The 25,630-nt window shown below is 39.3% G+C and overlaps 1 long non-coding RNA gene across 3 annotated transcripts in view; it reads left to right on the top strand.

Annotated features, from left to right (window-relative positions):
* Positions 1-25,630, top strand: part of LOC112437213 (uncharacterized) — a 110,782-nt gene that overhangs the window by 45,516 nt on the left and 39,636 nt on the right. For all 3 annotated transcript variants that reach the window (XR_010110083.1, XR_003025855.4, XR_008621236.2), the window contains exon 4: positions 24,977-25,077. This is a non-coding gene — a long non-coding RNA (uncharacterized LOC112437213). The remainder of the gene's footprint in view (positions 1-24,976; positions 25,078-25,630) is intronic.

Raw genomic sequence — 25,630 nt, 5'->3', positions numbered from 1 at the left:
TTAGTTCTTCATCCTTCCTCCGCCCATTTTTTTCTTTGATGATGTTACAAATGCCCTGCACAGTAGTTCAAGCAGCCTTATATCACTGGCTTGTAACCTGTTTATAGAATAACTGGAGAATTCTTATAAATTCCTGGGCCCTGACAATATCTAATACTTGCATGGCACATTATGGTTTAGATAATACTTCACATGCATTATCTCATTTAATCTTCATGGGGAAAGTGGCTGACTCATACATATATAAAGAAAGAGAGCCGAACTTAACTACAGAATATAGTTGACAGCACAAAATAAAGTGACATTAAGTGAGGTACCACACAGGAACTGCATAGGTTTCTGTTGTAATCCTCTCCTGAATGTGTCCATTGCTTATATAATACCATTCAGTACAAGATAGTTACCATATTATTTCCCTCCTTATCTCTTGGTACAAATAGTGCACAAAGTAGGAAGATTAGCTGAGTGATGCTTAAAATCTCTTCTAGTTATATCTCTTCTTTGTTAGCCTTCTTTACACGTTATCTAAGCATAACTTTGGAAGTCCTTGAATTATTTTTTCCCTAGGAAACTGCATGTCTTCAAGTATATCATTGGTTGAAAAAGGCACAAACAAAAAACTTAATTTGATATTAAACTTAAGTACAGTGTAGCATTATAGATCCCTCCCTTCTGTTTCTAGCTCTCATGTGGTTTTCTCAGCAGCTGTATGAGCACTGATTTAGTCTGGGATGTAAACAGTGCACCTTTAAGTTAACCTGTGCGCTTCCGTTATTTTGTTTTCTGGAAGCCTATGAGAAGGTTAACGTAGTTCATTAAGGTTTGCATAACTTCTTATGTTTGATGACTCATTCACAAAAATGAAAAGCAGGACTTAGGATTTGTTAACCAGAATTATGTAAACCGTATATCTAGCATATCTGGGTTAAAATCCCAACTCTTTAACATTTTACTAGCTCTACATTCTTGTGGAAGTCTTTGAGTTATAGTTCCCTGTTTTGTAGAACCGAAAGAATACTACCCATCCCATAAAGCTTTGTGAAGCCATAGTACCTGGTACATAACTCTCAATAATTGGTAGTTGTTTTTATAACAGTGCTGGTAGTAGTTATTATTCTAACTACAAATTATAAGTTTTACTTAATAATACAAAATAAAAGCCACTACCATAAATAACTCCTGTGCCTTCTACTTCCTAACCCAAAATAATTGAACCAAACCCTGCTCTATTCTCTGGACAACCCATGGATCAAATAATGAAGCACAACATTTAAAAGCTTAAAATATGGCTGGGTGCAGTGGCGCACGCCTGTAATCCCAGCACTGTGGGAGGCCGAGGCGAGCAGATCACCTGAGGTCAGGAGTTTGAGACAGCCTGGGCAACATGGTGAAACCCCATCTCTACTAAAAATACAAAAATTAGTTGAGCATGATGGCACACGTCTGTAATCCCACCTACTTGGGAGGCTGAGGCAGGAGGATCACTTGAACCCTGGAGGTAGAAGTTGCAGTGAGCTGAGATTGCACCACTGCACTCCAGCCTGGGTGACAGAGCGAGACTCTGTCTCAAAAAACAAACAGAAACACATAAAAGCTTAAAATGTTTTGGGAAAGTGCCTACTCTGAATGTATGAACAGATTCCAATATATGTAAGAAGGTGGATACCAATTCATGGTATTTCTCAGGGATCTCATCAGAGAGAGAGACATCTTCGCCACTGCCATGAAGTTTCAAGTACAGAACTCTTCCTCGTAATCAAACTATTTCTATGAACAATTCACTCGTCATTGTGGGAAAGTCTATTTTTCATCTTAACACACAAACAGACAATAACAAAATTTGTGATTTGGATAATCTGGATCTGATGTTCATGCTCAAAATGGAGGCAATTCGTAATACTGGTCTGAAGCATTTAGTCATTCATTGAGCAGATACGTTAGGAGCAACAGGCATGGGCTGTGTTTTTCTAGGCACTGTGAACACAGCAGTCAACAAAGTCAAAAACCTGTGCTCTTAAGGGACATGAATTGCCAAATGGAAACACTAAGTTTTTCTATTTATGACCTAAAGCTAGTCAAATATCTCCAGAAGTAAGGTAGCTGAGTGAAGTGGTTCATAATCTTTCCATGGGAGCCAAATCCTCGGTGCTGTGACTCTTTTAGATAAATGATAGTAAAAATGAATCAAAAGTTAATTAGCTTTCACCTCAATAATCCAGTCTCCATCACTGATGGTCATCGTGGAATCTGCGTACAGAGGCAGCTGTATATAGATGACAGAGACAGCTCTAACACGTGACACATTTAAGCACACAGAGGCGGAAGGACATAAAGTTCCTGGTTGATTTCCCTTTGGTGTTTGTGGGGAAATATCAGGTCATAAAAAGTCAGTTTCTAATAATCCCTCCAGTCCTCCATTCCATTCCCTAATTTGTGTGCAATGGCATTTAACATTTTGACTTTGCTTAAAATAAAATGTGTGTTTGTTTTAAAATAAATCTAGCTTCGATACCGTCAACCAAAGTCCAACACAAAACATTTAAAGAATCAAGAATAGGTATTTGAAGGTGTGGTTCGTTTCTCAGACTCTGGAAATGACTTGAGTGAGACTCAAGAAGGCAATGTACTCTTTCTTGTCCTGATATAAACCAACAAATAAACAGCTTCCAAAAGCCTAGCTCTACAGACATAAAACATCTGGATGCTTTAAAAAGAAATCCACATTCTTGGCAGTGTGTTCAAACTCAGAATCCAGATCTTCTGAAGTTCAGACATCACCGCTGCGACAAAATGCTACCCTGTCATGATACGTCTCCATAATATCATATCAACATTATCTGTTCTGCAGAGCATCTCCTTAAAAAGTTGACGACCTGAGGGGAAATGTAGTTTTATCCTATAAGGTCCCGGAATTTGATCCTATTTGTTCATTATGCACAGAAGATACTCTATGTAATATGGAACTCATGATGAAAATGCTTGAAAAGGTCATTGACTTAGTTCAAATAAACAAATGCCTTCTTTATAACATGCTGGCATGATAGAGAATTAGAGCAGTGAAAAGACTGTAGAGTATAAAGAAAAAAATCCGAGGCCAGTTCAGTTTAGGTTTAGGATATGACTATTCTTAGTATACTGAAAGATGGCTGGAAAGAAGGGAGTGGTGTGTGAAATGAAAGAAAGCTGGCCACATAGTCTAGGTTTAAAATAGAGAGCGATTAATTATGTAAAATGAGAGCCCATTTTATGTCACTTGTATATATTTCAGGTCTGATTGGTAGAAACCATTGCCATCCTGAGAACCTGGCCTTACTTTTCTCAATGAAAACTTTCTATCACTTCAAACTTCAAGGTAATAGAAGGAGAAAAGAGGCTCTTTAGGGACATTTCCAAAAGCCTCATGCTGACAGAACTTAAAGCAAAACAACTGACTGTAGGAGGTTTGCTGATTTAAAAAGCAAATTCCTATAGAAAGTTTACTTAATAGATTTGTGTTTTCTATTTTTTAATTAAGGGCCTACGACTGCTGGGCTCTTCATGCATAATTTTATTTAGTCCTCACAATAATCGTAGATCTACACTAACTATAGTGTGTACTATCATGTGTGTGTGTGTGTGTGTGTGTGTGTGTGTGTGTGTATGAGAACTGAGCTGCTGGGGTTAAATAACTCCCCCAAAGTCTCCAGTGGCAAAGTCAGAATTGAGCCTCAAGACAGCCTTTTCTCCAAAGCTCAGTCTTTCAGCTACCCGTAATGCCTCTTGACAATGAATCAGAGTGAGGCATCTTGAGATGCCCCCAGAAGAATTTCAGGCCTTGTAACTGACAACCAACTGAATAGTGACATTAAATTATTTTTCAAGTGTGGCTTCACCAGTTGCTGAGTTCATGGACTCTGAAAAGAAATCAGGTGTGAAAAGAAGTACTCGACATGTTTGCAGTGGGCTCTAGCCAAAGAGCACCTTGAAAAGCCAACTGCTAGATTTATGGGGAAGGTCTTGCCTAACGAACTTGTGAAAGTTCTCTGCAGATATTATAGTGTTCTCAGCCAGGAAACATGCTGGATTCTGTACCCCATCAAAGAAAAGCATTTGATGAGACTTCATATCGAAATGTACTGCTTGCAGTAAGAAGTCAGGCTGTAGTGAGTCTCAGAGACCAAAACGGCTTAGAAAGAGATGCAGTGAGATGACTTCTCCAGCCTGAAAGAAGCTTCCAGCAGGGCAGCCCAGGGAACTGTTTTAACAAGCTCTCATGTTTACATTAGTAGTGAATGACTTAGGGATAAAAATGTCAAAATGAACATTCCAAGGGTAAGGATAATACTCAGCAGTAGCATTAGAAGTCCAAACCTCTCTGTGCTTATGATTTTGTTGCTGTTTTTCAGATGGTGCTATGAGTGGGGAGTGAGTCAAAAACTCCGCTGGGTTCACAAAAGGCTATTCAAATGTCCAAAGCATCTATGGGGAATGGAGAATAGTTGGAGGATCTTTCTCCAGAATCCTTCTGTTCTGTAGTACAAGTATTACTCATTATAGACTAGCACGAAAAATCAAGTGAAATGCGAACTTAAGAGTTTAAAAAGAATAAATGGTGCTTTTCTGGCCTATTAGTAAGAAATTAAATAAAAATAATTTTAATTTGTAAGTAATGAATGCTAATCTACATTGTATTAATTGGGCTTAACCAGAGAGTTTTTGTTTACATACATTAGGCAAACAAACAATAGGAATGAGGATTTTTAATAAAGAAGGAAGCCAGAAACACACACACAAGCACACACACACACACACACACACACACCAAGTAAGAGAATACTAAAAGATCAGAGAAAATGTAATTATACTTATCAAAAATGTTTTAATGCAGTGGCCTATTAGTTTCAGAATATAAAATTTATTTGATTTGTTGAGCAACTTGGAGCTTATTTTTTAATCCTTTCAGATAATAGGAACTTGAAACATACTTGGCTGTGTATAAGATATATGTGATATTAGAAAATCATATATATCTGTTAATATATATTCAAATATATTACTAAGCAAAAATATATTTACATGTTTATATCAATGATGCAATTAATAAATGTTTTCACATCCTGTGTCTCAATTTATCCTCATATAAAACAAGTGAGTTACTTATTCTTTAACTTCTCTAGGCAAATTTCAAATATTTTCTGAATATAACTACAGAATGCTTGGTTTGTGTCTCTATGAAAGGTCTTAACACACTCCTGCAATGAATTATATGCATATGGCTCTCCCATACTGGGAATGCCTAGAGGAGAGAAACTGTCTTCTTACCATATTTGTATCTATGGTTCATGCCTGCTCCACATAGACCCCTAGGTTTCACTAGAGAGATCTCAAGACAGTAGGTTTGAAGTAAGAGAATGGGAGGATTTAGAGGCGTCTCGACTATCAGCTTGGCGTCTGGGAAATGTTTTGCTGTCTGCTTCATCTCCAGTGCCTTGAACAGTACATGTTTCTCAGGAGCCCCTGCAAGGTTTGTTGAAGGAGGGCATACATCAGGTATTCCATAATTTAGCAACATTCCATAATGTGGCTGCTAGTAAATGGTTGGTTCAGGATTTGAACCCAGGTCCTCTGTGTCATGTTCTAAATGTTGGGAGAATAAATCCCTCCCTTGTCTCAGTGAAGATTTCCAAGCTGCCCTGGGTTGTTGTGTATAGGTGTTTAGCTTATGGGATGGGACTGGAAGGTGGTGTAGGGACACAAAAGGAATTAAACCATGTAAGTTCACCTTGGTTGGCATTTTCATTTCTCCTTTGGATATCAAGCCTGAACAATGATTCTCAAAGATATGTATTAAATTCAATAAGGATTTACTATTACTGCTCACCTATTAAGTGCAAGGAACAGTTGTACTTAGTAGGAATAAAGGGGTATCTGGCACAAACTATTCTGCCTGTTTTTTGTTTTTGTTTTTCGTTTGTTTGCTTGTTTGTTTTTTAGACAGAGTCTTGCTCTGTCGCCAGGCTGGAGTGCAGTGGCGCAATTTTGGTTCATTGCAACCTCCACTTCCTGGGTTCAAGAGATTCTCCTGCCTCAGCCTTCCAAGCAGTTGGGACTACAGGCGTGCACCACCATGCCCAGCTAATTTTTGTATTTTTAGTAGAGACAGGGTTTCACCATGTTGGCCAGGATGGTCTCAATCTCTTGACCTCAGGTGATCCGCCTGCCTCGGCCTCCAAAAGTGCTGGTATTACAGGCGTGAGCCACCACACCCGGCCTATTCTGCCTGTTTGTTGACTGCAGTCATAGTATGTTCTTGCTCCTCCCTGAGCTACTTTTGCTTTGAATAAAACCATGGTGTCATGGAAAGAACAAAAAGCTCCAGGGTAGGGCACATGTTTTCAAACTTATTACAAGAGGGAGCCTGGATGAGAGTATCTTAATATACCTTTTAGAGCTGATGTGTCCTTCTCTCCTTGAGATCCAATTAAATTTACTTTCTGTGAGTTACATGATAGAAAGTGTTACATTGTACATTTTAGCAATTTCAGCTTATTCAGATCAAACAAAAAAAATTAGTTGATTTGACTTGCCACAGTTTATCTCTGCCACCAAAGTAAATAGCATGGACTTGAAGGTGCCATCCCAACTATTGCCCTGACATTCCATCACCTGCATTTCCCAGAAATCAGGTGAACGATATTTTTCAGTCTTGCTGCATTTCACCTCTGGAGTGTGTAGACCCAGTCTTAATGTGCCTAAACCAAATGAGATGTGTTATCCCTTCCAATGGAACTAAGCACTTTAAATAACTAAGGAATTGGAGAGAGAGAGAGAGAGAGAGAGAGAGAGAGAGATAGTTTTCTAAATTCAGCAAGAAAAAATAAGGTAGTCGAGTTGTGTTTCAAACCACTTCTATAATTGGGAGCTAAACAAATTTGTGGAGAAAGTACTTGGTCAACTGTATAATTTCTTCTACTATTAACTATCCAAAACAAACAATTAATTAAAAACTAAATTAACACAGATAATGAAGACTATTTTCTAAAACTGTGAACTTCGGAAAGGGGCGTGCTTTATGGATATCTGTAAAGTCCATATTTGGACAACTATCAGTTTAACTTTTAGTAATCTAAAATGCTCAACTTAAACTTCATTTCCCACTTCTGCCAAAACCAGAAGAATCAAAAATACAGTGAAGGGGCATGAGATTTCCAGCTCACATTTCCAATCTCCAGAGGTTTGAAAAACATCATCTATCTATTTGAATGCCTTGGTTGTGATCCAAAACGAATTTGAACTTTAGATACTTAAGAGTGACCCATCACTGTTTAAAAGTCCAAAGTGGCCACAGAGAACCCTACGGACCATTACTTCATTGTTTATTCTTGTAAATTATAAATATTTTTAAAAATTCCAAATTATGAAGTTCGAAGGGGATATTTTATATCTCTCAGCCACTGTAATTTTCTTCTTCCCTTCCTTGGGTGTTGGCCATGTATCTATGAGTCCAGTTGGTAAAACAATCAGTAGCATTGACAGGATGATGTACTCTGGTCCGAAACTACATTTCTCAGCTTTTTCAGTTCTCAGAAGACAGCGGAAAATGTACTTAGCAAACTCTATTATAAAGGTCCATGTTGTTCCAAATATTTAGTTGTACTTGAAGTAAAATCATGACTTCAAATGCCAAGTGAAATAAAGCATAATTTTCACACTGTATGATGGAAAGACTATTTATCATATACATGTCTTTCTCTTAGGATATTATTGTGACAGTATAGCAATATAATGGTTTATAATTACATATATACACACAATATATTGTATAGTGTAACTCTGCATCATTGTTCTGGACAGGGGTGAGATATGAAAGTCCTAAAAGCAAATATTGAGACTGTTAAGTTAGCAAAGTCTAAACTGTGGGAGTAGAAGAGAAATAGAAAGAAGAAATGGAACTGTGAGATATTTCAAAGGGAAAAGACACTATATGCATGAAGCACCCACTATTATTTATTCCACAAATAAGTATTCTTGCCATTACTTTACAGATAAGGACCCTGAGGCTCAATAATTAGCAAATAATGGATCATGGCTCAATTCTGTAGGTATATTTGACTTAAAAAAATGCATCCCTACTTTTTCATATTCAGTTCAAAAGATTAATGATGGGACAAAGAACAAAGAAGAATTTGGTACCACCAACTGAGGGCTGGTCTGGTGTGGTAGTTGGTAGCAATAATAAGTTAGTAACAAACATGTTCAGCTCATGCTACAAGAAGCCAACTGGTGGAGACATCAAGAACACAGTCAGAAATAAATATAGCAATTTAATTTAGGAGAGAGCTGGGAGCTATAGATTGAGCCTCTACATTTAATTGGTAGCTAAAGTAATGAGAACTGTATGAAGGAGAATTAGAGATAAAAACTTCTCCTCAATAAAAATAGTGGTAAGAAGAAGCAATGAGAAAACAATCTTGAGGATTGTCAACACCATGAAAGTCTTAGTTGTTTGATTATTGTTTTAATAGTAGAGATGGGGACATTGTATGTGTTAAAGCAGTGGTCCAAATAAGTTCTGCATCTCAAAAGTTTTGTCGAGTGTTAATGGGTGTTACCCGAAGGGAAAAAAAAGATAAACTTATAAACCATTTAGGAGACCCTAATAAAACTAAAGTGAATGAGGTTCTTTACTATCTTTAATTGGCTATATTTGTCTTACAAATATCCAAAATGGTGACATGGTATATCATAGTTCCTAAGATTATTTGACTACAGAGCCCAGATTTCTTGGAGAATCATCTAGTGGTACAATTAATTGGGAGAAAAGAGCCAATGAAGAGGGAATCTTGGAATGCCAGAGATGGCAGGGTACCCCTGATGGATCTTCTGAGGGGACAGCAAGGGAAGAAATTAAGAAATCAGAAAGGGAGGTCTTGAGGATGAGAGGTAAGGCCTTCAATTAGAAATCACTACATGGGCCAGGAACGGTGGCTCACGCCTGTCATCCCAGCACTTTAGGAGGCTGAGGTGGGTGGATCACCTGAGGTCAGGAGTTTGAGACCAGCCTGGCCAACATGATGAGACCTCATCTCTACTAAAAATATAAAAATTAGCTGGGCATGGTGTCAGGTGCCTTTAATCCCAGCTACTTGGGAGGCTGAGGCAAGAGAATTGCTTGAACCCAGGAGGTGGAGGTTGCAGTGAGCCGAGATTGCACCACTGCACTCCAGCCTGAGCGACAAGAGAGAACTCCATCAAAAAAAAAAAAAGAAGAAAGAGAGAAAGAAAAAGAAAGAAAAGAAAGAAGGAAAGAGAGAAAGAAAGAAAGAAAAGAAAGAAGGAAAGAAAGAGAAAGAAGGAAAGAAAGAAAGAAAGAGAAAGAAAGAAAGAGAAAGAAAGAAAAGAAATCACTACATGGAAATAGAAGCAACTAATGAAGACCTGCAGACATGTGTTGAAGGAATGAACAGCATGTTGTGTAGACTAGGTGGCCACTATCTTCTCAATAACTCAGCAGTGAGGTCTCCTTCCAAGACCATGGGAAAGTGTTGAGGTATGGGGATATATTTTAGACTCTTCACTGTGGGACTATAACAGGAACTAACTGGATGTGATACTGATGGAAATACTAGTGATGTCCATATCCCATTCAGCATGAGTAGGCATCTTAACAGATGGGATGCAGAAATTTGGTGACTGGTAGATTCCAGCTGAGAATGGATATGAGAGATGTGATCAAATGATGAGGATGTGGGAAAGTTGGGTGGTAGGGAGGATAAGGATGCAACGTCTGACTGTGGGGTGAGGGAAGAGGTAAATTTGCATAGTCCAGAAAACTAGAAATGGTGGAAGAGAGGTCACAGTGAGAAACAATTTGTCCTGCACCTGTGAGCGGTAAAGAGAAAGGAGATTGTTGTTAGACAGCAGAAGCTCTGAGAGATTTTGGAGATGGAACAGTTCTAAGGTACATTGCTTTGTTTATGTATTCTTACATTGAACAAAACTATATGTCCAACATATCCTGCATATGACCTGTACTGGCAAGAAATGTACCAGACACTAGAGTAATGAAAGTCAATAAGAAATGAAAATCAATCAGTAGAAAGCTGAGAGGTGGACACAAAGATGGAAAATTCAAATCCACTGCAATGAATGATGTCATGGAGATATGCTCAAGCTGTAGTCCTTTGGACCCTACTGATAGGGCCTCATTGGCAGTGCCCATACTTTTCCTTTCTGATGGTTACACCTTTCCCTTATTCAATCCTGTGTCTCTTTACAAAGCCTTTCTGACCACTATGACATGGAATTTTTTCTTCTTTATAATGACTGAGCCTGGAAGAGGTAGAACCATGCCTTACATGTTGGCTACTCCATTTATAAATTTATTTTTCAGTAGTAATCTTTCCATAATGATAACATATATGTCTGGCCATTTGATAATGCCAAACCCTTGGATACACATTATTCCATAGTAACAGAGATCCACAACTGCTCCATGAAATACCCAAAGCAAGTAATGTGACTTCCAGTCTCCATGCAAAAACAAAGTGACCTGGAGGGGTTAACTGGTTCATGCAAAGTCCCATAACTGATGTCTGAGGTCTCAAGGAGTAGAGCCAGGCATGGGGATCTCATACTGAGCTCTTGCCACTCCACCCTCTTGGGCTGTGGCGGGGACTCAGTGCATTTAGGATAACTTACTGAATGCCCAAATGAACAAACACATACGTTTTTAAGTGTTTGATTTATTGAAGGTGTATGCATATCCCAAGGCATGGACTTATGTGGAAGCATGAATACTGTCTAGAATCACAAATAGAACCAGGAAGTATGAAATTACAGCAAATCTGTCCTGGTTCTCCACACATCCTCAGGCATCCACTTTATTTGACTTTTCTCTGTGCTGTTGTTAAGCAGAGAGAAGGCTTCATCTTAGCTCAAAGGCAGCAAGGATAAGAGCCATGGGAAGCACACACATTCTTCAGGATTCAAACAGCTCCCTAGGAAGAGGGAGCTAGCTCTAGGGAACAGGAAGTGGGCAAGGGAAGTTCTAATTCACTCTATTTCAGGAGTGCATTGCCCTCAACATAGCAGGGGAGGTTTGAGGTTGCCTTCCTTATTGCTCTCAAGATGAACTCATGGCTGCTTAGGATCAGGAACAGACCACCACTGCATTTTTATGTTTTTTCAGAGCAAAATACACTGAGTAAAATTGTGATTGATCATGAGACGCTAAGAAATAAAAGCATACAACAAAATATAATCTATTTCCAGCCTGTTTCTTTTTCTTTTGTAAAAAAGTATATTCAGGGGGTACATGTGCAGGTTTGTTATATGAGTATACTGTGCGATCCTTAGGATTGGGCTTCTAATAATCCCATTGGCCAAGTAGTGAGCATAGTACCTGATAGACAATTTTTTAACCCTCTACCTGTTCCCTCCCTGCTTTGGAAAATCCTATTGTTTATTGTTCCCATCTTTGTGTCCTTGCATACCCAAAGTTTAGCTACTACTTATAAAAGTGAGAACATGTGATATTGGTTTTTTCTGTTTCTGTGTTCTTGGGCTTAGGGTAATGTTCAGCCTGTTTCTTTATAGAGAATTACCCGGGAAAGAAGAGGGCAGGTTAGTACTACCTTACCGTGTTGGCGAAAGACCACAAAGTCATCTTGGAAACTCTGAAACCAAGAAAGCTCCATTCTCACAGAAGCAAATCTTGGCAATGTCACGGTTGCCATTGGATGTTTTTGTTGTTGTTTTAATTCACCATTGACAGCCAGGGAGCTCTGTCTACCTCTGCTTCCTGTTTATGATCCTCTATCCTTGTCTCTAAAGGGTCTCTCTGTCCTAGGCCAGGGTTGCTGAGATTCAGCTGAACATCACAAGCAGCTGATAAAGTCCAATGATCTCTTTACTGAGTGTTAGAAAGTGTATAAGATGTAAATTTATTTAATCACTAGGCACTTAGGCTTCAGAACGTTTAAAATAACCCAATCACAAGAATTCTGACCTTCAGTTTGAGGGGAGAAAAAAAGCTGAAAGAGATCACATGACCAGTTCACTGGTGATAAAACATCCACTGCCAGGTAAAAGACGGCTGATGTTCAGATCTTATCTCTGGGAACTTCATATGTTTATGAGTGTTTATTTCATTAGGCCATTACCAGGGACAGAAAAAGGGCACTTTTTATGGGTTGAAAAATTCCCACAAGAGTCACAAACTCAGAAATTAGAGATGGAAAAACCATGTTCTGTTAGACCGAGCCAGTTTCCTTTGGCTTGGTCTCCCTGCCCCATCCCCACACCCCCACCGAATTTTATCCAAACTAGTCTGACTCAGGCAGTGGGACATCTCCCTCTTCCCTTGAGGTGCTATTTCCCAGATCAAATATTTTTCTAATATACAATCTAAATTATTGTCTCATGAATTCATCCTAAAATCATGAGATCTAAAATGCCTTAAGCAATATTCATTTTTTAAAATGGGAAAATCGTAAGCCTAGGTTTTCAAAGAGCAAAAATGCCACCTTCAAGCATAACAGTTAACTAAGAAGTAAAATCAAGACATATTGCCCTCTTCTGAAGTCCACCCATAAGAAGCAATGAAGATCCTACTTAGATTGTGTTATAGTGATAAAAATTCCACATACGAAAGGGGGTTAGGTAAACTTCTGATGGGCACTAAAACCCCCAAAGGAGACCCACTCTTTAAACTTCCATGATTGGACCATCTGGTGCTCTCAAGAGCATCTTAGTTTTGTTAAGCACCAACAGCTGCAAATGAAGTACAACCAGATCTATTTACACGGGACCCATACAGTAAAACCCTGCAGACAGACGTGATGCCCTTCCTCAGCGGTCCATAAGAAATCTTGTCACATACAAATTCACTTTCTTTGGTATTCCCTGCCCATTTCGGATATGATTCTATAACCACATTATGATTTTTGATAATTAAAATAGTAATACTTCACCAAAAGACAGAATAAAAAGTAAAACCAATTGGAAAAGTTTCAAACAGGGAACAAACAAGGACTGTTGCTTCAGATAGCTCAATCATGGCAATTTAAAAAGTGGCATCTCACAGCCAGGCGCAGTGGCTCATGCCTGTAATCCCAGCACTTTGGAAGGCGGGAGGATTGCTTGAGGCAATTGCAGAGACTGCAGAGACCAGACTGGGTGACACAGTGAGACAGAAAGATTTTAAAAATTAGCCAGATGTGGTGGCATGCACCTGTAGTCCCAGCTATGTGGGAGGCTCAGGCGAGAGATTCACTTGAGCCTGGGAGGTGGAAGGCTGCAGTGAGCTGAGATCACACCACTGCACTCCAGCCTGGGCAACAGAGTGAGACTCTGTCTCAAAAACAAACAAACAAAAAAAAAAACACAAAAAAATCCCTCCAGAGTATTGATATAAAATTGTGGTCTGCCAAGAAGTCCACAAAAGGGCTGCTATAGAATTAACAAGGAGAGATAGAAGGAGGTCAATGCTTCAGACAGAGAAGTAAAAAAAAAAAAAAATTCTCTGGGGAAGTGATTTATACACTGAGATCCCGTGGCTGAGGAGGATCTAGCTAAGGGAGGCATGGAGGAAGAACATAGTGGCCACCATGTGCATATGAGGTCATGAGGTGGGAAGTGCGTGCAGAGACTTCTTGAGTAATTGCCAGAAGTTCTTGTGGCCATAGCCCAGGAAGAGAGGACCCAAGACTGGGGAATGATGGAGTGGCACATACATGTTGGGCTGGGCCTGGAGGACCGATGAGCTAGGGCCTGGCCATGGAGGGGAAAACACAGGACCTAAGGTAGATCTGCAGCTATATGGCTTCAACAGAGTGGTGTGTAAAATGCAGAAGCCAGGAAGACGTGGGGGTGGGGCCAGGTATGGTGTGTAGGGCATGGGGATGAGAAGAGTCAAGATGCCCTGTGTGGATCTGTTAATTCCAAATAGAAGTTGTGAGACCTCCAGGGCTCTCCACTTCCTCTCTCTGTCCTCCTTCCTCCCACATTTATTGAGCAATAGGGGATGGGAGACAAAAACTAACAGGATTCTGGTTAGGAAGATCACAGCCTCCTGGAGGTGGTTGTGGAAACACAGAGGAGTAAATCAATAACCACAGCGTGGTGAGAGCTGTGTAAAGGGACCCAGGGAGCAATGAGAGGACGGCTCCTCTCTCTGTCACATAGACTGAAAGGGCTTACTGCAGTGAAAAGCTAGTTATAGAACTAAGTTAGTGATAGAAACTAAAGCTAGTTATAGAAACTAAGGGATATGGATCCTGTATCAGGTTGAGAAAAGGGGAAGGGAATTTAAAGCAGCTGGAAGTGTAACAGTGGAAAGACTTACAGTTGTGAGAGGAGAAAATAGACACAAGGCAAGTTAGGTAGCTCTGAGTGGCCAAGACACAGAGTGCCTTCAAGGAAGGGGTAGAGTAGTCAGGAGCCTTGAGGTCTATGCTTAGGCACTTGGTCTTAATCCTGAAACCCAAGGGTTACCACAAGGTGTGCATGAAGACAAACATCAGGCAGCAGGCAAGAGGAAGATATAGGGTGGTGAGAGGCAGGAGGCAACATCCATGAACCAGAGTCCAAACTCAAGATGCTAATCCCTGAGCTGTAAGGATGATTCCAGAAGCTGTGATGTGAACTCCCAGGGATGGTGGGCTGTGGCCCATAGTAGCTCATTCTCACTAGAGGCCAATGATGGTTGGGACATACTGTCAGATCTTATAGCTATTTAAGGATGAGGGAGAAAATAACGAGGATGGTTGTTTTATTAGTCAACGCTAAATCTTGGATTAAAACATACTTCAGACTCCTATTTTTACCAACTATGTTGCACACCCTGTTTTGGCACTTTGTGCTTTTTAAGATCCAACATAAATAGACAAAACCCTCTTCAAACCTTTATCCCCAGACGAGACCTGCTAACAGAGTCCTAGATGGTAGAGGATGATAAATTTGCATTTTTCTAGTAGTCATGTTAACATACTTCAAATATAAATATCACCACTTTTATAAGCTAAAATAAGCATTTATAGTTTCCTGAAGATTTTTGAATGTGCATCAGCAATTACATGTGAATTATAAAGTCAGCTGAGATGTGAGGCCAGACTGAATTCCAGAGCACATCCAAGACAGCATATTCGAGTCAAGAGGCTGCAGCTGGCCAAACCAGGAAGGAACGGTTCTTTAAAAGGACAAATTGAGCAAGCTGTTGACAACGACCTTACGATTGAGTATTGTTCTGAGATTAGTTTAAAGAGAAAAAGAAAAGATTCCTCAAACTCTGAATCATTTATTAGTTTAGGATACGACTGATCCAGTTCCCAGCCCAGAAACAGAAGTTCAAATTCTGACGCCCTGGGACGTCTGCATGCAAGCAGAATTCAGTTCCAAGACCAGTGGATCCAAGGAAGGAGCGAGATGAATTCCATTTTTACTACAAATTTCAAGGGGGATTACTTCAAAAAGGAAAGAAAAAACATGCTGAGGCAAGAAAACTGAAATCAATACACCCAGTGTGATGGATTCAATTGAAATAAGAAGAAAGTTTATTGGTGTATCAACAACAAATTCCCTTGCTTTAAGATGATATTTTGAGGGAACATAAATCTTATGGACTACTTACGTATCCATAGAGCTACACTTGGGTTGCTTTATCCGGGAGAAATGATAGATTTGTCTCACCATGAGTGCTCACCTGGCTCCTCAAATGCCAATCACAGGCAAGACAGAGGACAAGGAGAGCTTGTTAGTTTCTTAAACCTGTTCAGTTTCTACACAAGGGAAGAAAATAAAATAGTTGTGATGGAGATATATTTGGGGTTTCGTCATTATTATATAAACGAACCAAAAGTCTTCATGTTAATTTTTATTAATTCCCAAATCAACAGCAGAATATTTGGTATTTTGTTTTTAAACTTTGATTTGGAATTCTAAGCAACTGTAACAGTGACCCATCAATAAAAGCAAATATTGATTTGATCAACAAATGTTCTCAACTCTCCACTCAAAAACGATGTTAGTTTGTTTTAATAGGTAAAAACTGTTTGCTTTTATGAAGAAATTACAGGTAGTAGATGACCTCACCTTTCAGCCACCCCACAGAAACAGCACATATGGGCCACAAAGTGATTTCAGTTCTTGCGACAGGAAGTCAGAGCTGACGTTAATGCATTTTTGTGCTGTGCCTTCACTAAGTTCCAAGCTAGTGGTCCTACCTTGTAGAGGCTGTCAAGCTCTGTTCAGAAATCAAGGCTTGCCTGTTACAGCAGTTTTATTTTATTTTTACAGCCTTTATTTTCAATGAAAGAGTTTTTTAAAGCACAGGATTAATTTAGAGGACATGAAAACAGACGTAGCTACCAGTCTTTCGTAAGCAGGCATACCCCTGCACAAGACTTCCTGATAAGTACTTTGATTCCCACAAGATGGCCTTGCTCTTGTTAGAATTAAATTTGGAGGTAACTGGGGCAACATTTGGTGAAAGTCCTGTAAAATAGGTCACCTACCACACAGTGAAAGAGGAGAAGTGACTCAAAGGGTAGCTGGGAGCAAAGGCGTATCACCATTCCGAGAGAATAGGATTTAGTGATTGTTACACAAGGAAACTGTGTCCAAAGACCCTTTCAAAGGGCTTAAGAAAGAAGTCTTTGTTGGTGGGAGTGATTGAATCTACCTCTGCTACCTTCTTTTACACATCACAGTATCCCATGACACACCAAGCACACCGTTTAGGGAGGTGAACGTCATGCGATACAGCTTAATAAACACAAAGACGTAAGGTTGGTGTTCTGTTCCCAACTTCTGCCCTACTTGCTGTACCACACATTAAACATCGGAGCACTCTGTTCTGGGCTGGGCTTAGGCCCAGGCACACTTGAATGAATTAGGTACAGTATTAGGACCAGCTTCGAATCAGCTTCTGTTATTTTTGTTAAGCCAACCTCTGTGTTACCCCGTCCTTACTTTTATTACCTGATTTTACTGTTTCTCAGAACACATCTGACCTCTGCAAAATGGATCCTTCCACATGCGCTTTAATCCTGTGTTCTGTCTTTTCATGAAACGTCATTTTGAAAACCTCCTTCACATTAGATTGCATACATATCTGTTTATCTGGGGTTATTTTGAAGAGTGCAATTTTTTTGAAACCGAATTTAGAAATATGTACACATTGAATAATAGATATTTCTTCAGATGAATATTATGTAGTTATGTTCCCATTTTCCAAGTTTCTTCTTGGTATTAAGGGCATACTTTAAGCCTTTTAGGAGAGAAGTACAATTGTACATTATTCCAGTAATGCTTAATATTTAATATTTATGTAACCTCATATGCTTTTTAAGTTGCTATTTTGTACAATTTTGCTTCTTGTAGTCCCTTCACATAGATGCAACATGTAGCCTACTGTTTGGATTAGTTGTTCTTACTTGTCAGAATTATGAGTAGTATAATTGTTTTACTGATGAGACAACTCTGGAATAGAGAGGTGCATAACTTGTCCAAAATTAGGTGGCAAATTGGCTCATAACCAGTTGCGATATGTTTAGAAGCTGACTGACTCCAATAAATACTAAAGCATTTGCTATTATGGATAGATCTCAAACTTAGTTCCCACAATGCCAATAATAATAAATAATTATAATTATAATTGTTATTATTATATTAAAACCAAAGAGTTGTTATACAAATTTTCACAGAATGACTCTTGGTCACAGAATGTTTCAGCATGGACTAAGCTAAAAAGCAGTGAAGTGGTTCTCAACGAAGGGTGATTTTGCCCTCAGGGACATTTGGAACTGTCTGCAAATAGTTGCAATTTTCATAACTGGGGAGGAGAAAGTTACTACTGGCATCTGGTGGGTAGAGGTCAGGGATGCTGATGAACATCCTATCATGCACAGGACAGTCTCCCACAACAAGGGCTTATCTGGCCCTAAATATCAAGAGTGCTGAGGTTGACAGACCCTGCTGTGGTCTATTTCAAAGGCGTGTTTGTACACACAAAAAATAAAATAATAAAATAAAATATCAAAAATTGAAAAGTGAGATAGAAGAGTAAAGCATTGGTTGTTCTTTTGAAGTATTTTTCAAAAATTTGATAGCTACCTAACTGAAATCCAGGATGCCTCAGTTTAAGATGATTTAAAAGCAATTAACTCTTTACCATAGCTTGACAAGGGACACTTCCTGTGGGTCTATTATTAAGTGAAGATTCCAGAGCAAGACTGACATAGGAAATACGTACCCAGTATCAGAAAATTCTGCTCCGATGATAAACTTCCTAAGAATGCAAGCTTTGTTTCTTCCTGATAATCTTTCATTTTTCTAAACTCTTTCTCTTGCCTTATACTGCAGATATGAATAAGCCTGGATAAGATTCAACAGAATTGAGCCACAGAAAACCACTTTTTAACCTCAAGGTTGATCATGAGAATCATTTCTAGGATTCATCCCTTTCCTTTGCAGATTGGAAATGCTTATAAGGATAAAAGATTAAAAGATAAGGGAAGGGCTTCATCCCCAAACCCTTTAAATGTTAGGATTCTCTCTCTCTGTCTCTCGTTTTAGAGGGATACCAATGAAAGGCACTGATGGGCGACATTCAGACTTTTTATATTTTTACCACATTCCAGTAAAAGTCCCTCTCCAAAGAAATTTGGCCCAAGATGGAATGAAAGAATGAAAGACATTTTATTTTTTCTCCTAGATGTTGGCAATACTCCACTCCTACATGTCTGAGGTTGTTTTCATCTTGCAAAGGACTTTGATATTTGTGAATGTGGCTACAAGGCTTAAAAAAAGAGCAGTGATAATGTATACTAACTATTCAGCTTTTACATTAATGCTTAACAAGAAAAAACAATTTTATCGTCCTTGATTATGGCTATAAAAATTAAGAAACCCAGAAGGAACGGGAAGATCTGTGTCCTTAAAAGCAAGCTGCTCCCATTTCACTGAGTTGTTATATCTAATTCATCCAGTGCACCCTGAAAATGAGACCCTCACCTTCTCTAACTTCCAGTCTATGCAGAGCCAGCTCTGACCGGGGCTGGTATATTTGTCCTGAGGTTCTGAGCCGGTTCTGAGCCAGTCCTGAGGTTCTCACCCTTTTTGGTGTTGGCAATGAGTCTGCATCAGGAGGAGACTTATCTCCCTTTCTCTGCCTATTCTTTCCATCTCTATTCAAGATGAAATTTTAATAAATCAGATATATTCATATTAATTCAACATTCCTCTTGCTAGGTTTCTACAGAAGCTTATAATATTAATTGGGGTAGGGGCACATCATGCCGAATATTTGGAAGCTGAAACCGATAAAATGTGATGTTCTGGAATATAAACTGAATAGTAAGGAAATTATCTGGACTACTGAGTAAAACAATGAAGTTGGTTTAGGGGTGAGGAGTAAATAACGAAGTTGCTTATATTTTATTAAATCTGTAGGTCCTTTGAAGTAGGTCTGGAATAACAAGTAAATACTTCTCTTTAGTTTAGTCATTGGAATGTCGCTATTTCCTTTGAAAATTGAATGGCAGACCCCAGAGAGGAAAACTGTCTGAGGAAGGCCATCTGGAAGGGCAGGAAAGAAGATCTTGGGAGAAGCTGTCAAAAACTCTCTGGATATTAGCTCCCTGTATGCAAGCCAATTTTCCCTCCCACGCTGTTCACATTGAGCTGCATGTTTACCCTCCCCTGCCCCATGCCCACCCCAGACCTTATAGAGGGGCCCGGAACCCAGGAGTCTCTTCGATGTGTGAAGAATTTAAATGTCTTGGTCAGGCCTGGGCAAAACCAGGACATCAGATTTGAGGACAGCCTTCCCTCTTGCCTGCCATGCTAAATCTCTACCCTGTCAGGAAATAAACCCAATATCATAATTCTTCTATAACTGATTTTCCTCGGAAGGGATTACATCCAACTTGGTAACCAAGCAGTTGATATTCAGGATAGTTTTGCCTTCTAATGAATTTGTGCCAAAATTCAGAATATCACATGACAGCATTTGCAAAAGAATAGTGTAAAGGCCAGAGAAAAAATGAGCAATGCAGAATATTGCTCCTTAAGTCATCAAAGAAATACAGGCAACGTGTCCTATTACGACAACTCAAATACCTGTCACTAACTCCATCCAGCTGTGAGTGTTCAGGAGACAATATTAACAGATGTGTGGTTGGAATTTAGCTGTTTTGGGGGTATTTTTAATGAGATAATTCTTTGTTATTTTTTTCTAGAATAAATTCCCCTTCTTTAGTTAGCGTTGATAAAACAGTGTCCAGGGTAAGTCTTGGAATCTCATCAGAAATCTCAAATGATTATTTTAGCTCTTTCGACTTTCTCCTCTTCAAAGCCATTAAACAAAGCAACTAATGAGTAAATATATAGGATGGCTTAAGATTTATTTCTTTCTCCACGGTTTATTCAGAAGTAATAAAGTATTAGCAAAGGTAGGCAAGGTGGCTCATGCCAGTAATCCCAGTACTTTGGGAGTCTGAAGTTAGAGGATCACTTGAGGCCAGCAGTTCAAGACCAGCCTGGGTAACATAATGAGACCCTCATCTCTACAAAAATAAAATAAAGTAAATTTGCTGTGTGTACTGGCGTGTGCCTCTAGTTTGAGGTACTTGGGAGGCTGAGATAGAAGAATTGTTTGGGCTCAGTAACTCGAGGCTGCTGCAGTGAGCTATGATTGCATCACTGCACTTCAGCTTGAGTGACAGAGCAAAACCTGACCTTCAAAAAAAAAAGGCAGAAAATAGTAAAGTTAAAGAAAAAAATGTTAATAGCCAAATCCCGGGTTGATTTTCATAGATTGAAAACTCAATTTTAGAGGAAAAGAAGTGTCAACTGAATCTTCTGCGTGTCAGGTGCTCACTTAATCTTCCCAATGGAGTCAGTACCTATGAAGTACAAATGAGGTGCCAGAAAGCTGCTATGTTCCAGAACCAAGTCTTTTCTTTGAAAGACTAAATTCTCTGCTTTGTCCCTGCTGCTTTGAGAGTTTGGTTACGTATATGATAAGGCCGTGTAATAATCTTGACATCTATGACTTCTATTTGAAGAACACAACTATGCATCTTTTCTGCATCCTAATAGAAGCAGACCTATTCAGAGACAAGAGTCTTTGTGCATAGTTTCAACTTTCATGCACTTTAGTCACCTGTTTTTTGTTTTTTTTGTTTTTTAAGGCAGATTTTTGACTCCAAAAGTCCAGGATGGGGCCTGAGGTTCTGCATGTCTAACAATTTCCTAGCTGATGCCAAAGCTGCTGATCAGAGTCTACACCTTAAGAAGTAAGGACTGTCAGAGAGCAGTGAGCTGAAGTGCCAGGGTAGAGACTTGGGATAAGGGGCCAAAAGGACTGGCTTCTGTCAAAGTTAAAACTTGGCGCCCCTAGGGAAATTCCTTCAGCGGATTGTGGAGCCATTTGCAAAACAAGGGCTAGTGTAGTCCTCTGGTTGGCTTTTTCACCAGCAGGCTTGAGGTTCTCTACCCATACACAGCTCTCCTGAAGTCCACCGCTGTTTTGTTTGGACAGGCTGGTCTCAAGTCTGAGCTTGCACACAAAGAGCTTATCACCAACACCGGCCTTTCTCTGACAGCTGTTTTCCTTCCGAGTCCCAGGGCTCTAGTCTGAGGACAGGAAAAAGGCTTGCTGGAGAAAGAAGGGGTGCTATCAGCAAGCTGTGGTAGATGCCTGGCTTCAAGACCTTGCAGGGGAGTACCTCTCCCACACATACCTCCTTACACACACCCCAAAGATCAGCTTCTCCACTATGTCCTTGCGCTAGAATAAGTATGAAATAAGCAGTTTGATAAATATATCGGTTTTGTCCATAAAAGCTGGCGAAGAAGCAGAGACTAAATTACTTCCTATAATAAAACAAGGAATTTCTATAAATCACAAGGACTGAATGTCAAGTCCTACAGAAAAACCTGCTCGTGGGCATATGTGTCCGTGATGGAACAACACATATCCCACCAGCATGAGGTCAGGCATATGAAATCAGTATGAGGTATATGAGTGCCACATCTAGGAGAACTGATAAAAATCAGAGTCGTTGTCAGCTGCGTAAATTGAGAGGAAAAGGCGCCTTCAGCGACTTCCTTTGGGGAAGGCTTGTTTTGTGCTGGTGAACTGCTCCCCCTGGTGGATCAGAAATCGTCATGGTCGGGATTCCATTCTGAAGGGAGCAAACATGCTCTGGAGAAAACTGGGCAGTTGCAGGTATAGAGATAGCCTCCGAAAAAAAGCTAATTTCTGAGCCCCCAGAAATACATTGAATACCTTCTGGGACCCTAACTGGGTCTTAGTGTGGCCATGATGTGAATTGCAAAGTTTGTCTTCCCACATTATGGGAGTTGTCTTGTGTATTCTCATTATTATGGTTGTTTCAAAATTGTGGCTGTATATTGATTTGAGAGATACGGAAAAGTCTTAAGTCCTGTATTTTATTTTATTTCCACTTTAAAAGCAATTCTGGATATTTACAAGGGGAAAAAGACCAACAGCGAGGAGAACATTTTTCTGTGAAATCATTTGCTTCCCTTACTGTCTACTTTTAACTCCTCTCTCTGAGGTGGTCATGTCGATTGTGATTAATTTATGCCTGGGCCTCTTGTTCTACTACTTCCCTCAACCTAAAAATAAGTTTTGTGATTTTCTCAGGATGAAATTTCTACTTTCATTATTTATGTCAGTGCCAATAGAGATAGTTTATGTTGTTGTTTTCGTTAAAGAGATTTTTTGTATGCCCTGCCATGCACAAAGAGGAGATTTTGCAGGTCAGGCAGAGATGAAAATCTCTGACAACACCCTTACTCTTTCGAACATTCTGCAATGAGGATTGCAGCTTCAGTCCAAACAGTGTATAAGCTAAATAAGGAAGTGTTTTAAATATTTATTTAACAAGACATATTTTAAATAACCTACATATGTAAATAGAGCGTTCTTAGCCTGTACATTATTGCCAGGTCGATTCTCATGTTCTGATATATAATTAATTACCGGTTTATTCCTCTGTAAACCGAAGCAGGGAATAATTCCGTGATGCCAGGTCACTGATGTCAGCAAAATGTAATACCCTTTGTCAGTGGGATCTGTGCAGGAGAAATTGAGACTGTAAAATCTGTGATGGTGGGTGCCAAAAGGTGTCCAAAAAACAAGTTCCTATCTCCATTTTAGTTGTTTTCTCCTGATGTGTAGACTTTTTCTCTATGTTATCTAAGTGGGATTAGAATGCATATTTTTTAGGTTAATGCAAACTCAGAATGCCTATGCAGTCTGAACTATGCATTTTATAAGTCACCTAAAGTGTCATCTAAAGTAAATGCATATCATGACCATTTTAAGCAGCACTATTATATTTAGAAACAATAACAACACAAATATCAATCATTTTGGTAATTCTTGATCATTGAAAAAATGAATTTTTAAATGTTTAAGCAAAATCCACAAGTCATTTTTAACTTTTTGAGAGAAAAATATGGCGATATATATGTATATATATATAATTTTGTTTTCACTTAAATGAGCACCTGTCTTTCAAATTACTCTACTAAAAACTTCTAAAGGGCAAAAATTCTGAACATCAAATTTGTCAAGGGTATAAATAGCCCTAGGAAAGAAAAAAGCAGGCAAAAATGTGGCACCTTTTCTCCTTAGACTTCATTTCTGATGATGTAAAATAAGTAATCATCTCCAATACCTTAGCACCTTGCTCGTTTGGGTCAGTGGTGCAACAAGCATATTTCATTTAAACATAGTACATGTCAGTTACCAAAAACCCAACTCAAAGTTTTTATTCCAAGCTCTCTGAATTAGCTCCTCAACTAAATTCTAGCTAGTGGATTAATGACATGAAATATCTTGGCTCATGGCCACAACATCCGGGAAATTTAGTGTGGAAAATCATGTAAAATGATTGGTTTATGCCATCATAACATACCAACCTATTGATTATGTCACCTTTTAACCATCATCTACTTGTTTTGCCACGCTTAAAAATGTTCTATGTTAAATCCATAATAGATCTTTTTGCTATTCTTGCGGGGCACTTTGGCTCATGACTGTAATCCCAGCACTTTGGGAGGCTGAGGCGGGTGAATCACTTGAGATAAGGAGTTTGAGACCAGCCTGGCCAACACGATGAAATTCCATCTCTGTCAAAAAATACAAGAATCCAGGCATGGTGGCACACACCCGTAGTCTCAGCTCCTCAGAAGGCTGAGATGTGAGAATCCCTTGTATCTGGCAGGCGGAGGTTGTAGTAAGCCAAGATCACGACATTGCACTCCAGACTGGGCGACAGAGTGAGACCCTATGTCAAAAAAAAAAAAAAAAAAATCTTTGTGCTATTCTGCTTTGGGAAGAAATATTAAAGCTTTGGGAAAATAAAAAATGGCAGTAACAAAAAAATAGAATTTTATGGTCTGAGTGATCATCAGAAGCACTGTTAGATGCTGCGTCCATCTTTTCGTTGATGGTACATTTTGGTGCTTAAAATAAATGCCATTTCTGTAGTTAACGAATAGGGCTAGTGAGGTATAAATTCGTCTTGGCAGGTTTGAACTCAGTGCTGTTGTGCAGTTGTATGAACAAGGAAATTAAATGTGAAAAATGGCCGATCTGTCTATCCTCTGTGTCCCCTCAACAACGCGGCCTCATGAAGTACCTGCTGCCATATTGACCTCAGTACACATACAGAAGAGCCAAGGGAATTGCTTCTTTGGGGATTGGAGGTGAATTTTTAGATTTGGCATAATCTATATATTATTTTTTCAAATGAAAATGTTGATTAAGTTTAAGCCTCCATATCAACGTGGAAAAAGAATTTGTCCCTTAAGATAAATGGTAGCAATAAGATACTCAGATTGTCTTCTCATTAAATATTTTTATGATTGACATCTTTGTTTTCACAAATGTTCTTTAAAAATGTTATACTAAGGATGAAGTACACATAATTGTATCTATTATTCCTTCTATGTACAGATAAGACTGAGAATTTATAGAAACAAACATTAGAAGGCAGGAATGTGGAGAGAAGAAAGCTACCTGACGAGGGAATCTCAGGATACAAGGAAAACACCAAGGTGAGTTCCCTGACTTTTAGTTTTGCCTGATATATCTCAGACCTAGAGTTCAAGGAACCAAGAACCCCAAAATAATAATGGGAAAAGACAAGAAAAGCCCCAACGAAAGACTACTCTGTCTCTAGCCAAAGGACAAGGAAAGGGGCAACTAAGCAAGACAGAAAAACATTTAGATAATAACCACTCTATTCTAGCCAAATTCCACAAAAACTAATTAGGTGGTGTCAGAGGAGGCTGAGTAGGAAGGAGGGACTTTACCCCTGCCCCCTAATCCTGTGATATCAGTGGAAGCCATGTGGAGAGCAGCAGAAAGTCACTTCCATCCCTCACATGTTGGGAACTATAGTGGACCCTCGAACAACACAGGTTTGAACATCACAGGTCCACCTAGGTGCAGATTTTGTTAAACAAAAATGTAGCAACTTCCTAGCATGTTCAGATACTCTTCTAGGTACTTGGAAGACAATAGTAAAGAAAAACAGCCAAAGCCCCTGCTGTCCTGAAAGATGCAGGCAATGGAAGAGGTATTAGTTTAGGGACCCACACAAATAAG

The sequence above is a fragment of the Pan paniscus genome, chromosome 16 (genome assembly GCF_029289425.2).
Source record: "Pan paniscus chromosome 16, NHGRI_mPanPan1-v2.0_pri, whole genome shotgun sequence".
In the NCBI taxonomy this organism is placed as follows: Eukaryota; Metazoa; Chordata; class Mammalia; order Primates; family Hominidae; genus Pan; species Pan paniscus.
The sequence above is the reverse complement of the archived record's forward strand: the minus strand, read 5'-3'. Positions and strand labels throughout refer to the sequence as shown.